We start from the raw sequence: 19,006 nt of genomic DNA, 5'->3' as shown, positions 1-19,006 counted from the left end.
AGGCTTCCTTGATCTTGTCGACTGTACCATGTGCCCTCTTGACTGCACTTGGTTCAAGCTCATGATGCTCTGTGATTCTGTCAGCTTCCATGCCAAACTGACTCTTGAACTCTTTTGACAGACGTGAAAGTTCTGGTGTGGCCAGAAAAAATCTCTGTCTGGCATTGGCATTGTTGGAGATGCCTATTATGCCAGAGCTAGTCTTCATCAGTTTGTTCAGGTGTTCACATGCATGGTCTGCCCCAACAGACACGAAGGGAATGACACTTTCCGTGACTGATATATTGCCTGCTCGTAATTCCTCCCATGTATGAGGGTGATTGCTTCTCAAGTCATGCATATCTGCAATGTATCTTGGCCAGAGTCGCTTATACTTGATGCGGTCCATGGCAAAGAACAGTTTGCTAAGTGCTTCTCCAGCTTGCAGATGGAGTTCCAGGTCAGCATTTCGAGTTGCTGCTACAAAGAACAGAATTGCTTCCACCCAATCTAGGTACCTCATCATGGCCTTGAACATTGCATTCTGGGATTTCTGTTCCTTCCATTTTTTAAATGCTGTGATGACCTAAGCAGTGGTCAAGGCTTCCTGAAGGGTGCTGTTTGCTTGCTTCACGGATTCAGCCTTCATGTCTTTATCCTCAGAGCAGGCAGCTTCTACTCCTTCGGCTGCCGTCAGGCACACATCTTTCAATTGTGGGTTGTCCTTGAAGAACACCTCCAGAGCCATTTCATAGAGTGCTATGTATGAGTAGATATGGGCATGGAGAGCTTGCTTGTAGTGTGTGCATTTCAGGATTTGCCTTGTCGTGGCAGGACCATACACACCTGCTTCCACCCAGGCATCATCTATGCCTGAGTTCTCCATGGACACACCAAGCGCTCTGAGGGCAGCCATTATGACATGCAGTTCACCCAGTCTGGGAACAACCATTTGTTTCAAGTCAGGTCTGGCATCTAGGAGCTGCACCACCTTCTCATAAAGAGCCATGTCAAAGGTAATGACTGTGGGGTGATCTTCCCCAACTGCCAACTTTCTCAGCTTATTTGCTTGTACGATCACAGTTAGTAGAGTTGACCACTCGTGTGCCACCTCAGGGAGTAGTGGCAAGGCTCCAACCTGTGTCAAGGGAAGGCTTTCAGACAGCAGTGGGTTGTATCCTGCCCAGCCTGGAATCTTGCTGGAGGTTTCTCGAGGTTTCATTCTGGATAAAGCAGATGCAACAACCCATCCAAGCTGTGTCAGCTGATAGGATTCTGAGATCCCCTGGCCAATGGCAAACTGTTCTGACCTCTTGGTAGCCTGTGGTTTGGGCTTATTACAGTGAAGCATGTCTACATGATAGGGTGTGACTGATATACTCTTTGCATCACCTATAATCAAAGGTTCTGCAACAGGTTCTTTAGAAGGGCCAACTTTCTGGTACACTGCTGTGATGGTTCCGTGGGTGGTTCCCTTCCCATCAGGAGTATCCTCTGCAAAATCTGTGTTATCTACGGCGAAAAACACAAAGGTCCCCTTCTTCAGGAATGGTGGTACATAGAGGCCTTGGTATGCTCTGATGTTTTCTACAACAGCATTTGCCAGAGCAGTTTCCATGAGAAGGACACGGCGATGTGAAATAGCGTAGCCATGAGCATTGAGAAGATTCAACAGCTTCTTGTTGCGTGTGTCATGGTGGACAGTCAGTGCCAGTCCCAGAACCTGAGAATTCCCTCGTGAACGGGGTGACTTAAATGCTGATTCATTGCTTGGCTTGTACCTTACCTGTTTACTGGATTTGAACCCATACATGATATTCTGGCTCACCGTCAGTGTTGCTCGGTCAACATCTTTAGTTCTCTTTACAGTTTCCAGCTTTTCAGCAGACCCAACCATTATCCAATGGATTAAGGTGTATAATTCAGCTGGAACATCATTATTGTCACTAGATACCTGCATGAAATTTCTTTCCTTGGGCTCTTTGAAGGTTACAATGCTTTTCCTTATCACCTGTGCTGCTTTGTAGATTGTCTTCATGCTGTTCTCCTCCTTACCAGTTGTCATTGAGGTATTAACCATGTCCTCTTCACATGCATCTGGGGAGTAGAGGACAGTTGGCTTCCTTCAGGTGTGGCAAATAAGTAAGGATCCTTTCTTTCAGCCATTTTCTACTGAATACAGGTACATGACCTTCAAAAACTTCCGAACCAAGCATATTAACATAAGTCGTTTCAATATCATCCATCCCAAGGTATGCTTTGTTTTTTGTTTCTACATCAATAAGATTTATCAGCTCAAGCAGACTCGCCATTTGTAGAAAAGGTTCTTCAGCAGTTTTTCTAGTGTTAGTATCTCGAAGAGCATGGAACACATTTTGGGTCCATACATCAGCACAATTATTTTTTTATTTCGAATTATTTACCATTATTTTTATATTTCGAATTATTTACCATTATTTTTTATTTCCAATTATTTACCATTATTTTTTATTTCGAACTAGCGGGGGTACCCGGCGTTGCCCGAGTGTTTGTTTCCGGGACGGGGGGGGGGTAAAAATGTTATGGTAGGTAAGTAGGAAGGATCAAACCCGGAGTCATGAGTAAAAGTAGGAAAATAAAGTGTGAAAAAAAAAAAAAAAACATCTGCAACGTTAACAGTTCGGCCACTAAGAAAAGTCCATTCCAGTTGTTTAGGAAAAAAAAAAAAAACGACTACGGTAGGTCGGCGCCAACGTGAAAATATAATGTGACTAACCACTACGCCACAGAGCACTGCAGCTTAGTTTAGTGATTATAAATAACTTCACATGAAAGAACTACGAAGCCAAACCGGTGTTCTCTTCTCAACTGTTCCTTGTGAACGATCCCCAAACGGTGTTAAGTGGTGGCAGGGGGAGGAGGAATTTATTAGAGAGAAAATATTTTACCACTTTCATTGATCTTAACCGATTTTGGCCGTGACTTCTCAGCAGAAAAAGTATAGAAATCTAAGATTATCGAGGAATTTGAGAAATAATAAGCCTATAACACACCTCAGATATTGTTCTGCCGTTTGTGCATATTATCTTTGCATGAAATATCTTGATTTTTAATCCTAAATCAAAATCAGACGGGAAAAAATGAGTTCATTTCATTTATATAGAGAAGAAGAAGATTATTTACCATTATTTTTATTTCGAATTATTTGCCATTATTTTTTATTTCGAATTATTTACCATTATTTTTTTATTTCGAATTATTTACCATTATTTTTTATTTCGAATTATTTACCATTATTTTTTTTATTTCGAATTATTTACCATTATTTTTTTTATTTCGAATTATTTACCATAATTTTTCATTTCGAAATATTTACCATTATTTTTTTTATTTCGAATTATTTACCATTATTTTTTATTTCGAATTATTTACCATTATTTTTTTTATTTCGAATTATTTAGCATTATTTTTTTTCATTTCGAATTATTTACCATTATTTTTTATTTCGAATTATTTACCATTATTTTTATTTCAAATTATTTACTATTATTTTTTATTTCCAATTATTTACCATTATTTTTTATTTCGAATTATTTACCATTATTTTTTATTTCGAATTATTTACCATTATTTTTTATTTCGAATTATTTACCATTATTTTTTATTTCGAATTATTTACCATTATTTTTCATTTCGAATTATTTACCATTATTTTTTATTTCCAATTATTTACCATTATTTTTTATTTCCAATTATTTACCATTATTTTTTTTATTTCGAATTATTTACCACTATTTTTTATTTCGAATTATTTACCACTATTTCTTATTTCGAATTATTTACCATTATTTTTTATTTCGAATTATTTACCATTATTTTTTATTTCGAATTATTTACCATTATTTTTTATTTCGAATTATTTACCATTATTTTTTATTTCCAATTATTTACCATTATTTTTTTTATTTAGAATTATTTACCATTATTTTTTATTTTGAATTATTTACCATTATTTTTTATTTCGAATTATTTACAATTATTTTTTATTTCGAATTATTTACTATTATTTTTATATTTCCAATTATTTACCATTATTTTTTATTTTGAATTATTCACCATTATTGTTTATTTCGAATTATTTACCATTATTTTTTGTTTTCGAATTATTTACTATTATTTTTCTTATTCGAATTATTTACCATTATTTTTTATTTCAACTTATTTACCATTATTTTTTATTTCGAATTATTTACCATTATTTTTATATCTACAATTATTTACCATTATTTTTTTATTTCCAATTATTTACCATTATTTTTTATTTCGAATTAGTTTCCATTATTTTTTATTTCGAATTATTTACCATTATTTTTTATTTCGAATTATTTACCATTATTTTTTATTTCTAATTATTTACCATTATTTTTTATTTCGAAATATTTACCATTTTTTTTAATTTCGAATTATTTACCATTATATTTTATTTCAAACTATTTACCATTATTTTTTTTTTCGAATTATTTACCATTATTTTTTATTTCGAATTATTTACCATTATTTTTTATTTCGAATTATTTACCATTATTTTTTATTTCAACTTATTTACCATTATTGTTTATTTCGAATTATTTACCATTATTTTTATATCTACAATTATTTACCATTATTTTTTATTTCCAATTATTTACCATTATTTTTTATTTCGAATTATTTTCCATTATTTTTTATTTTGAATTATTTACCATTATTTTTCATTTCGAATTATTTACCATTATTTTTTATTTCCAATTATTTACCATTATTTTTTATTTCCAATTATTTACCATTATTTTTTATTTCGAAATATTTACCATTTTTTTTTTATTTCGAATTATTTACCATTATATTTTATTTCCAACTATTTACCATTATTTTTTGTTTTTGACTTATTTACCATTATTGTTTTGTTCGAAATATTTACCATTATTTTTTATTTCGAATTATTTACCATTATTTTTTATTTCGAATTATTTACCATTATTTTTAATTTCCAATTATTTACCATTATTTTTTATTTCCAATTATTTTCCATTTTTTTTATTTCGAATAATTTACCATTATTTTTTATTTCGAATTATTTACCATTATTTTTTATTTCGAGTTACTTACCATTATTTTTTATTTAGAAATATTTACCATTATTTTTTTATTTCGAATTATTTATCATTATTTTTATTTCGAAATATTTATCATCATTGTTTATTTCGAATTATTTACAATTATTTTTTATTTCGAATTATTTACCATTATTGTTTATTTCGAATTATTTACCATGTTTTTTTGTTTTCGAATTATTTACCATTATTTGTTTTATTCGAATTATTTACCATTATTTTTTATTTCCAATTATTTACCATTTTTTTTATTTCGAATTATTTACCATTATTTTTATATCTACAATTATTTACCATTATTTTTTTATTTCCAATTATTTACAATTATTGTTTATTTGGAATTGTTTTCCATTATTTTTTATTTCGAATTATTTACCATTATTTTTTATTTCGAATTATTTACCAATATTGTTTATTTCCAATTATTTACCATTATTTTTTATTTCAAAATATTTACCATTTTTTTTTTATTTCGAATTATTTACCATTATATTTTATTTCCAACTATTTACCATTATATTCTGTTTTTGACTTATTTACCATTATTTTTTTGTTCGAAATATTTACCATTATTTTTTATTTCGAATTATTTACCATTATTTTTTATTTCGAATTATTTACCATTATTTTTCATTTCGAATTATTTACCATTATTTTTTATTTCCAATTATTTACCATTATATTTTATTTCCAATTATTTACCATTATTTTTTATTTCGAAATATTAACCATTATTATTTTTTTTATTTCGAATTATTTACCATTATTTTTTATTTCGAATTATTTACCATTATTTTTTATTTTCAATTATTTACCATTATTTTTTATTTCGAATTATTTACCATTATTTTTCATTTCGAATTATTTACCATTATTTTTTATTTCGAATTATTTACCATTATTTTGTTTTTCGAATTATTTACCATTATTTTTTATTTCGAATTACTTACCATTATTTTTTATTTAGAAATATTTACCATTATTTTTTTATTTTTAATTATTTATCATTATTTTTTATTTCGAATTATTTACCATTATTGTTTATTTCGAATTATTTCGAATTATTTTTTATTTCCAATTATTTACCATTATTTTTATATTTCCAATTATTTACCATTATTTTTTATTTTGAATTATTTACAATTATTTTTTATTTCGAATTATTTACCATTATTGTTTATTTCGAATTATTTACCATGTTTTTTTGTTTTCGAATTATTTACCATTATTTTTTTTATTCGAATTATTTACCATTATTTTTTATATCCAATTATTTACAATTTTTTTTTATTTCGGATTATTTACCATTATTTTTATATCTACAATTATTTACCATTATTTTTTTATTTCCACTTATTTACCATTATTTTTTATTTCGAATTATTTACCATTATTTTTTATTTCGAATTATTTACCATTATTGTTTATTTCCAATTATTTACCATTATTTTTTATTTCGAAATATTTACCATTTTTTTTTATTTCGAATTATTTACCATTATATTTTATTTCCAACTATTTACCATTATATTCTGTTTTTGACTTATTTACCATTATGTTTTATTTTCAACTATTTACCATTATTTTTTATTTTGAATTATTTACCATTATTTTTTATTTCGAATTATTTACCATTATTTTTCATTTCGAATTATTTACCATTATTTTTTATTTCCAATTATTTACCATTATATTTTATTTCCAATTATTTACCATTATTTTTTATTTCGAAATATTTACCATTATTATTTTTTTTATTTCGAATTATTTACCATTATTTTTTATTTCGAATTATTTACCATTATTTTTTATTTCCAATTATTTACCATTATTTTTTATTTCGAATTATTTACCATTATTTTTTATTTTGAATTATTTACCATTATTTTTTTATTGCGAATTATTTACAATTATTATTTGTTTCGAATTATTTACCATTATTTTTATATTTCCAATTATTCCCATTATTTTTTATTTCGAATTATTTACCATTATTTTTTATTTCGAATTATTTACCATTATTTTTTTTTCGAATTATTTACCATTATTTTTTATTTCCAATTATTTACCACTATTTCTTATTTCGAATTATTTACCATTATTTTTTATTTCGAATTATTTACCATTATTTTTTATTTCGAATTATTTACCATTATTTTTTATTTCGAATTATTTACCATTATTTTTTATTTCGAATAATTTACCATTATTTTTTATTTCGAATTATTTACCATTATTTTTTTATTTCGAATTATTTACCATTATTTTTTTTTCCAATTATTTACCATTATTTTTTATTTCGAATTATTTACCATTATTTTTTATTTTGAATTATTTACCATTATTTTTTATTTCCAATTATTTACCATTATTTTTATTTCGAATTATTTACTATTATTTTTTATTTCCAATTATTAACTATTTCTTTTTTATTTCGAATTATTTACCATTATTTTTTATTTCGAATTATTTACCATTATTTTTTATTTCGAATTATTTACCATTATTTTTTATTTCGAATTATTTACCATTATTTTTTATTTAGAATTATTTACCATTATTTTTTTTATTTCGAATTATTTACCATTATTTTTTATTTTGAATTATTTACCATTATTTTTATATTTCCAATTATTTACCATTATTTTTTATTTTGAATTATTTACCATTATTGTTTATTTCGAATTATTTACCATTATTTTTTGTTTTCGAATTATTTACTATTATTTTTCTTATTCGAATTATTTACCATTATTTTTTATTTCAACTTATTTACCATTATTTTTTATTTCGAATTATTTACCATTCTTTTTATATCTACAATAATTTACCATTATTTTTTTATTTCCAATTATTTACCATTATTTTTTATTTCGAATTATCTTCCATTATTTTTTATTTCGAATTATTTACCATTATTTTTTATTTCGAATTATTTACCATTATTTTTTATTTCTAATTAGTTACCATTATTTTTTATTTCGAAATATTTACCATTATTTTCTATTTCGAATTATTTACCATTATTTGTATATCTACAATTATTTACCATTATTTTTTATTTCCAATTATTTACCATTATTTTTTATTTCAGATGATTTTCCATTATTTTTTATTTCGAATTATTTACCATTATTTTTATTTCGAATTATTTACCATTATTTTTATTTCCAATTATTTACCATTATTTTTTATTTCCAATTATTTACCATTATTTTTTATTTCGAAATATTTACCATTTTTTTTTTATTTCGAATTATTTACCATTATATTTTATTTCCAACTATTTACCATTATTGTTTTGTTCGAAATATTTACCATTATTTTTTATTTCGAATTATTTACCATTATTTTTTATTTCGAATTATTTACCATTATTTTTTATTTCCAATTATTTAGCATAATTTTTTATTTCGAATTATTTACCATTATTTTTTATTTCGAAATATTTACCATTATTTTTTATTTCGAATTATTTACCATTATTTTTCATTTCGAATTATTTACCATTATTTTTTATTTCCGATTATTTACCATTATTTTTTTATTTCGTAATATTTACCATTATTTTTTATTTCGAATTATTTACCATTATATTTTATTTCCAACTATTTACCATTATTTTTTGTTTTTGACTTATTTACCATTATTTTGTTGTTCGAAATATTTACCATTTTTTTTTATTTCGACTTATTTAGCATTATTTTTTATTTCAACTTATTTACCATTATTTTTTATTTCGAATTATTTACCATTATTTTTATATCTACAATAATTTACCATTATTTTTTTATTTCCAATTATTTACCATTATTTTTTATTTCGAATTATTTTCCATTATTTTTTATTTCGAATTATTTACCATTATTTTTTATTTCGAATTATTTACCATTATTTTTTATTTCTAATTATTTACCATTATTTTTTATTTCGAAATATTTACCATTATTTTCTATTTCGAATTATTTACCATTATTTTTTATTTCGACTTATTTACCATTATTTTTTATTTCTAATTATTTACCATTATTTTTTATTTCGAAATATTTACCATTATTTTCTATTTCGAATTATTTACCATTATTTGTATATCTACAATTATTTACCATTATTTTTTATTTCCAATTATTTACCATTATTTTTTATTTCAGATGATTTTCCATTATTTTTTATTTCGAATTATTTACCATTATTTTTTATTTCGAATTATTTACCATTATTTTTATTTCGAAATATTTACCATTTTTTTTTTATTTCGAATTATTTACCATTATATTTTATTTCCAACTATTTACCATTATTGTTTTGTTCGAAATATTTACCATTATTTTTTATTTCGAATTATTTACCATTATTTTTTATTTCGAATTATTTACCATTATTTTTTATTTCCAATTATTTAGCATTATTTTTTATTTCGAATTATTTACCATTATTTTTTATTTCGAAATATTTACCATTATTTTTTATTTCGAATTATTTACCATTATTTTTCATTTCGAATTATTTACCATTATTTTTTATTTCCGATTATTTACCATTATTTTTTTATTTCGAAATATTTACCATTATTTTTTATTTCGAATTATTTACCATTATATTTTATTTCCAACTATTTACTATTATTTTTTGTTTTTGACTTATTTACCATTATTTTGGTGTTCGAAATATTTACCATTTTTTTTTATTTCGAATTATTTAGCATTATTTTTTATTTCGAATTATTTACCATGTTTTTTTATTTCCAATTATTTAGCATTTTTTTTTATTTCGAATTATTTACCATTATTTTTTATTTCCAATTATTTACCATTATTTTTTATTTCGAATTATTTACCATTATTTTTTATTTTGAATTATTTACCATTATTTTTTTATTGCGAATTATTTACAATTATTTTTTGTTTCGAATTATTTACCATTATTTTTATATTTCCAATTATTCCCATTATTTTTTATTTCGAAATATTTACCATTATTATTTTTTTTATTTCGAATTATTTACCATTATTTTTTATTTCGAATTATTTACCATTATTTTTTATTTCTAATTATTTACCATTATTTTTTATTTCGAATTATTTACCATTATTTTTTATTTTGAATTATTTACCATTATTTTTTTATTGCGAATTATTTACAATTATTTTTTGTTTCGAATTATTTACAATTATTTTTATATTTCCAATTATTCCCATTATTTTTTATTTCGAATTATTTACCATTATTTTTTATTTCGAATTATTTACCATTATTTTTTTTTCGAATTATTTACCATTATTTTTTATTTCCAATTATTTACCACTATTTCTTATTTCGAATTATTTACCATTATTTTTCATTTCGAATTATTTACCATTATTTTTTATTTCGAATTATTTACCATTATTTTTTATTTCGAATTATTTACCATTATTTTTTATTTCGAATAATTTACCATTATTTTTTATTTCGAATTATTTACCATTATTTTTTATTTCGAATTATTTACCATTATTTTTTATTTCGAATTATTTACCATTATTTTTTATTTCGAATTATTTACCATTATTTTTTATTTAGAATTATTTACCATTATTTTTTTTATTTCGAATTATTTACCATTATTTTTTATTTTGAATTATTTACCATTATTTTTTATTTCGAATTATTTACAATTATTTTTTATTTCGAATTATTTACCATTATTTTTATATTTCCAATTATTTACCATTATTTTTTTTTTGAATTATTTACCATTATTGTTTATTTCGAATTATTTACCATTATTTTTTGTTTTCGAATTATTTACTATTATTTTTCTTATTCGAATTGTTTACCATTATTTTTTATTTCAACTTATTTACCATTATTTTTTATTTCGAATTATTTACCATTATTTTTATATCTACAATAATTTACCATTATTTTTTTATTTCCAATTATTTACCATTATTTTTTATTTCGAATTATTTTCCATTATTTTTTATTTCGAATTATTTACCATTATTTTTTATTTCGAATTATTTACCATTATTTTTTATTTCTAATTAGTTACCATTATTTTTTATTTCGAAATATTTACCATTATTTTCTATTTCGAATTATTTACCATTATTTGTATATCTACAATTATTTACCATTATTTTTTATTTCCAATTATTTACCATTATTTTTTATTTCAGATGATTTTCCATTATTTTTTATTTCGAATTATTTACCATTATTTTTTATTTCGAATTATTTACCATTATTTTTATTTCCAATTATTTACCATTATTTTTTATTTCCAATTATTTACATTTATTTTTTATTTCGAAATATTTACCATTTTTTTTTATTTCGAATTATTTACCATTATATTTCATTTCCAACTATTTACCATTATTGTTTTGTTCGAAATATTTACCATTATTTTTTATTTCGAATTATTTACCATTATTTTTTATTTCGAATTATTTACCATTATTTTTTATTTCCAATTATTTAGCATTATTTTTTATTTCGAATTATTTACCATTATTTTTTATTTCGAAATATTTACCATTATTTTTTATTTCGAATTATTTACCATTATTTTTCATTTCGAATTATTTACCATTATTTTTTATTTCCGATTATTTACCATTATTTTTTTATTTCGAAATATTTACCATTATATTTTATTTCCAACTATTTACCATTATTTTTTGTTTTTGACTTATTTACCATTATTTTGTTGTTCGAAATATTTACCATTTTTTTTTATTTCGAATTATTTAGCATTATTTTTTATTTCGAATTATTTACCATGTTTTTTTATTTCCAATTATTTAGCATTTTTTTTTATTTCGAATTATTTACCATTATTTTTTATTTCCAATTATTTACCATTATTTTTTATTTCGAATTATTTACCATTATTTTTTATTTTGAATTATTTACCATTATTTTTTTATTGCGAATTATTTACAATTATTTTTTGTTTCGAATTATTTACCATTATTTTTATATTTCCAATTATTCCCATTATTTTTTATTTCGAAATATTTACCATTATAATTTTTTTAATTTCGAATTATTTACCATTATTTTTTATTTCGAATTATTTACCATTATTTTTTATTTCCAATTATTTACCATTATTTTTTAGTTCGAATTATTTACCATTATTTTTTATTTTGAATTATTTACCATTATTTTTTTATTGCGAATTATTTACAATTATTTTTTGTTTCGAATTATTTACCATTATTTTTATATTTCCAATTATTCCCATTATTTTTTATTTCGAATTATTTACCATTATTTTTTATTTCGAATTATTTACCATTATTTTTTTTTCGAATTATTTACCATTATTTTTTATTTCCAATTATTTACAACTATTTCTTATTTCGAATTATTTACCATTATTTTTTATTTCGAATTATTTACCATTATTTTTTATTTCGAATTATTTACCATTATTTTTTATTTCGAATTATTTACCATTATTTTTTAGTTCGAATTATTTACCATTATTTTTTATTTTGAATTATTTACCATTATTTTTTTATTGCGAATTATTTACAATTATTTTTTGTTTCGAATTATTTACCATTATTTTTATATTTCCAATTATTCCCATTATTTTTTATTTCGAATTATTTACCATTATTTTTTATTTCGAATTATTTACCATTATTTTTTTTTCGAATTATTTACCATTATTTTTTATTTCCAATTATTTACAACTATTTCTTATTTCGAATTATTTACCATTATTTTTTATTTCGAATTATTTACCATTATTTTTCATTTCGAATTATTTACCATTATTTTTTATTTCCGATTATTTACCATTATTTTTTTATTTCGAAATATTTACCATTATATTTTATTTCCAACTATTTACCATTATTTTTTGTTTTTGACTTATTTACCATTATTTTGTTGTTCGAAATATTTACCATTTTTTTTTATTTCGAATTATTTAGCATTATTTTTTATTTCGAATTATTTACCATGTTTTTTTATTTCCAATTATTTAGCATTTTTTTTTATTTCGAATTATTTACCATTATTTTTTATTTCCAATTATTTACCATTATTTTTTATTTCGAATTATTTACCATTATTTTTTATTTTGAATTATTTACCATTATTTTTTTATTGCGAATTATTTACAATTATTTTTTGTTTCGAATTATTTACCATTATTTTTATATTTCCAATTATTCCCATTATTTTTTATTTCGAAATATTTACCATTATAATTTTTTTAATTTCGAATTATTTACCATTATTTTTTATTTCGAATTATTTACCATTATTTTTTATTTCCAATTATTTACCATTATTTTTTAGTTCGAATTATTTACCATTATTTTTTATTTTGAATTATTTACCATTATTTTTTTATTGCGAATTATTTACAATTATTTTTTGTTTCGAATTATTTACCATTATTTTTATATTTCCAATTATTCCCATTATTTTTTATTTCGAATTATTTACCATTATTTTTTATTTCGAATTATTTACCATTATTTTTTTTTCGAATTATTTACCATTATTTTTTATTTCCAATTATTTACAACTATTTCTTATTTCGAATTATTTACCATTATTTTTTATTTCGAATTATTTACCATTATTTTTTATTTCGAATTATTTACCATTATTTTTTATTTCGAATTATTTACCATTATTTTTTATTTCGAATTATTTACCATTATTTTTTAGTTCGAATTATTTACCATTATTTTTTATTTTGAATTATTTACCATTATTTTTTTATTGCGAATTATTTACAATTATTTTTTGTTTCGAATTATTTACCATTATTTTTATATTTCCAATTATTCCCATTATTTTTTATTTCGAATTATTTACCATTATTTTTTATTTCGAATTATTTACCATTATTTTTTTTTCGAATTATTTACCATTATTTTTTATTTCCAATTATTTACAACTATTTCTTATTTCGAATTATTTACCATTATTTTTTATTTCGAATTATTTACCATTATTTTTCATTTCGAATTATTTACCATTATTTTTTATTTCCGATTATTTACCATTATTTTTTTATTTCGAAATATTTACCATTATATTTTATTTCCAACTATTTACCATTATTTTTTGTTTTTGACTTATTTACCATTATTTTGTTGTTCGAAATATTTACCATTTTTTTTTATTTCGAATTATTTAGCATTATTTTTTATTTCGAATTATTTACCATGTTTTTTTATTTCCAATTATTTAGCATTTTTTTTTATTTCGAATTATTTACCATTATTTTTTATTTCCAATTATTTACCATTATTTTTTATTTCGAATTATTTACCATTATTTTTTATTTTGAATTATTTACCATTATTTTTTTATTGCGAATTATTTACAATTATTTTTTGTTTCGAATTATTTACCATTATTTTTATATTTCCAATTATTCCCATTATTTTTTATTTCGAAATATTTACCATTATAATTTTTTTAATTTCGAATTATTTACCATTATTTTTTATTTCGAATTATTTACCATTATTTTTTATTTCCAATTATTTACCATTATTTTTTAGTTCGAATTATTTACCATTATTTTTTATTTTGAATTATTTACCATTATTTTTTTATTGCGAATTATTTACAATTATTTTTTGTTTCGAATTATTTACCATTATTTTTATATTTCCAATTATTCCCATTATTTTTTATTTCGAATTATTTACCATTATTTTTTATTTCGAATTATTTACCATTATTTTTTTTTCGAATTATTTACCATTATTTTTTATTTCCAATTATTTACAACTATTTCTTATTTCGAATTATTTACCATTATTTTTTATTTCGAATTATTTACCATTATTTTTTATTTCGAATTATTTACCATTATTTTTTATTTCGAATTATTTACCATTATTTTTTAGTTCGAATTATTTACCATTATTTTTTATTTTGAATTATTTACCATTATTTTTTTATTGCGAATTATTTACAATTATTTTTTGTTTCGAATTATTTACCATTATTTTTATATTTCCAATTATTCCCATTATTTTTTATTTCGAATTATTTACCATTATTTTTTATTTCGAATTATTTACCATTATTTTTTTTTCGAATTATTTACCATTATTTTTTATTTCCAATTATTTACAACTATTTCTTATTTCGAATTATTTACCATTATTTTTTATTTCGAATTATTTACCATTATTTTTCATTTCGAATTATTTACCATTATTTTTTATTTCCGATTATTTACCATTATTTTTTTATTTCGAAATATTTACCATTATATTTTATTTCCAACTATTTACCATTATTTTTTGTTTTTGACTTATTTACCATTATTTTGTTGTTCGAAATATTTACCATTTTTTTTTATTTCGAATTATTTAGCATTATTTTTTATTTCGAATTATTTACCATGTTTTTTTATTTCCAATTATTTAGCATTTTTTTTTATTTCGAATTATTTACCATTATTTTTTATTTCCAATTATTTACCATTATTTTTTATTTCGAATTATTTACCATTATTTTTTATTTTGAATTATTTACCATTATTTTTTTATTGCGAATTATTTACAATTATTTTTTGTTTCGAATTATTTACCATTATTTTTATATTTCCAATTATTTACCATTATTTTTTATTTCGAAATATTTACCATTATTGTTTATTTCGAATTATTTACCATTATTTTTTGTTTTCGAATTATTTACTATTATTTTTCTTATTCGAATTGTTTACCATTATTTTTTATTTCAACTTATTTACCATTATTTTTTATTTCGAATTATTTACCATTATTTTTATATCTACAATAATTTACCATTATTTTTTTATTTCCAATTATTTACCATTATTTTTTATTTCGAATTATTTTCCATTATTTTTTATTTCGAATTATTTACCATTATTTTTTATTTCGAATTATTTACCATTATTTTTTATTTCTAATTAGTTACCATTATTTTTTATTTCGAAATATTTACCATTATTTTCTATTTCGAATTATTTACCATTATTTGTATATCTACAATTATTTACCATTATTTTTTATTTCCAATTATTTACCATTATTTTTTATTTCAGATGATTTTCCATTATTTTTTATTTCGAATTATTTACCATTATTTTTTATTTCGAATTATTTACCATTATTTTTATTTCCAATTATTTACCATTATTTTTTATTTCCAATTATTTACATTTATTTTTTATTTCGAAATATTTACCATTTTTTTTTATTTCGAATTATTTACCATTATATTTCATTTCCAACTATTTACCATTATTGTTTTGTTCGAAATATTTACCATTATTTTTTATTTCGAATTATTTACCATTATTTTTTATTTCGAATTATTTACCATTATTTTTTATTTCCAATTATTTAGCATTATTTTTTATTTCGAATTATTTACCATTATTTTTTATTTCGAAATATTTACCATTATTTTTTATTTCGAATTATTTACCATTATTTTTCATTTCGAATTATTTACCATTATTTTTTATTTCCGATTATTTACCATTATTTTTTTATTTCGAAATATTTACCATTATATTTTATTTCCAACTATTTACCATTATTTTTTGTTTTTGACTTATTTACCATTATTTTGTTGTTCGAAATATTTACCATTTTTTTTTATTTCGAATTATTTAGCATTATTTTTTATTTCGAATTATTTACCATGTTTTTTTATTTCCAATTATTTAGCATTTTTTTTTATTTCGAATTATTTACCATTATTTTTTATTTCCAATTATTTACCATTATTTTTTATTTCGAATTATTTACCATTATTTTTTATTTTGAATTATTTACCATTATTTTTTTATTGCGAATTATTTACAATTATTTTTTGTTTCGAATTATTTACCATTATTTTTATATTTCCAATTATTCCCATTATTTTTTATTTCGAAATATTTACCATTATAATTTTTTTAATTTCGAATTATTTACCATTATTTTTTATTTCGAATTATTTACCATTATTTTTTATTTCGAATTATTTACCATTATTTTTTAGTTCGAATTATTTACCATTATTTTTTATTTTGAATTATTTACCATTATTTTTTTATTGCGAATTATTTACAATTATTTTTTGTTTCGAATTATTTACCATTATTTTTATATTTCCAATTATTCCCATTTTTTTTTATTTCGAATTATTTACCATTATTTTTTATTTCGAATTATTTACCATTATTTTTTTTTCGAATTATTTACCATTATTTTTTATTTCCAATTATTTACAACTATTTCTTATTTCGAATTATTTACCATTATTTTTTATTTCGAATTATTTACCATTATTTTTTATTTCGAATTATTTACCATTATTTTTTATTTCGAATTATTTACCATTATTTTTTATTTCGAATAATTTACCATTATTTTTTATTTCGAATTATTTACCATTATTTTTTATTTCGAATTATTTACCATTATTTTTTTTCCAATTATTTACCATTATTTTTTATTTCGAATTATTTACCATTATTTTTTATTTCGAATTATTTACCATTTTTTTTTATTTCAAATTATTTACCATTATTTTTTTTTCCAATTATTTACCATTATTTTTTATTTCGAATTATTTACCATTATTTTTTATTTTGAATTATTTACCATTATTTTTTATTTCCATTTATTTACCATTATTTTTATTTCGAATTATTTACCATTATTTTTCATTTCGAATTATTTAGCATTATTTTTTATTTCGAATTATTTACCATTATTTTTTTATCTCCAATTATTGACTTTTTTTTTATTTCGAATTATTTACCATTATTTTTTATTTCGAATTATTTACTATTATTTTTTTTTCCAATTATTTACCATTATTTTTTTTTTAGAATTATTTACCATTATTTTTTTTATTTCGAATTATTTACCATTATTTTTTATTTTGAATTATTTACCATTATTTTGTTATTTCGAATTATTTACCATTATTTTTTATTTCAAAATATTTACCATTATTTTTATATTTCCAATTATTCCTATTATTTTTTATTTTGAATTATTTACAATTATTTTTTATTTCGAATTATTTGCCATTATTGTTTATTTCGAATTATTTACCATTATTTTTTTTTTCGAATTATTTACCATTATTTCTCTTATTCGAATTATTTACCATTATTTTTTATTTCAACTTATTTACCATTATTTTCTTTCTCGAATTATTTACCATTATTTTTATATCTACAATTATTTACCATTATTTTTTTGTTTCCAATTATTTACCATTATTTTTTATTTCGAATTATTTACCATTATTTTTTATGTCGAATTATTTACCATTATTTTTTATTTCGAACTATTTACCATTTTTTATTTCCGATTATTTACCATTATTTTTTTATTTCGAAATATTTACCATTATTTTTTTATTTCGAATTATTTACAATTATATTTTATTTCCAACTATTTACGATTATTTTTTGTTTTTGACTTATTTACCATTATTTTGTTGTTCGAAATATTTACTCTTTTTTTTTATTTCCAATTATTTAGCATTATTTTTTATTTCGAATTATTTACCATTATTTTTTATTTCGAATTATTTACCATTATTTTTTATTTCGAATAATTTACCATTTTTTTTTATTTCGAATTATTTACCATTATTTTTTATTTCGAATTATTTACCATTATTTTTTTTTCCAATTATTTACCATTATTTTTTATTTCGAATTATTTACCATTATTTTTTATTTTGAATTATTTACCATTATTTTTTATTTCCAATTATTTACCATTATTTTTATTTCGAATTATTTACCATTATTTTTCATTTCGAATTATTTAGCATTATTTTTTATTTCGAATTATTTACCATTATTTTTTTATCTCCAATTATTTACTTTTTTTTATTTCGAATTATTTACCATTATTTTTTATTTCGAA

The sequence above is a fragment of the Euprymna scolopes genome, chromosome 41, assembly GCF_053919585.1.
Source record: "Euprymna scolopes isolate OS-2025 chromosome 41, ASM5391958v1, whole genome shotgun sequence".
Lineage (NCBI taxonomy): Eukaryota > Metazoa > Mollusca > Cephalopoda > Sepiida > Sepiolidae > Euprymna > Euprymna scolopes.
This window is presented reverse-complemented; position numbering follows the sequence as displayed.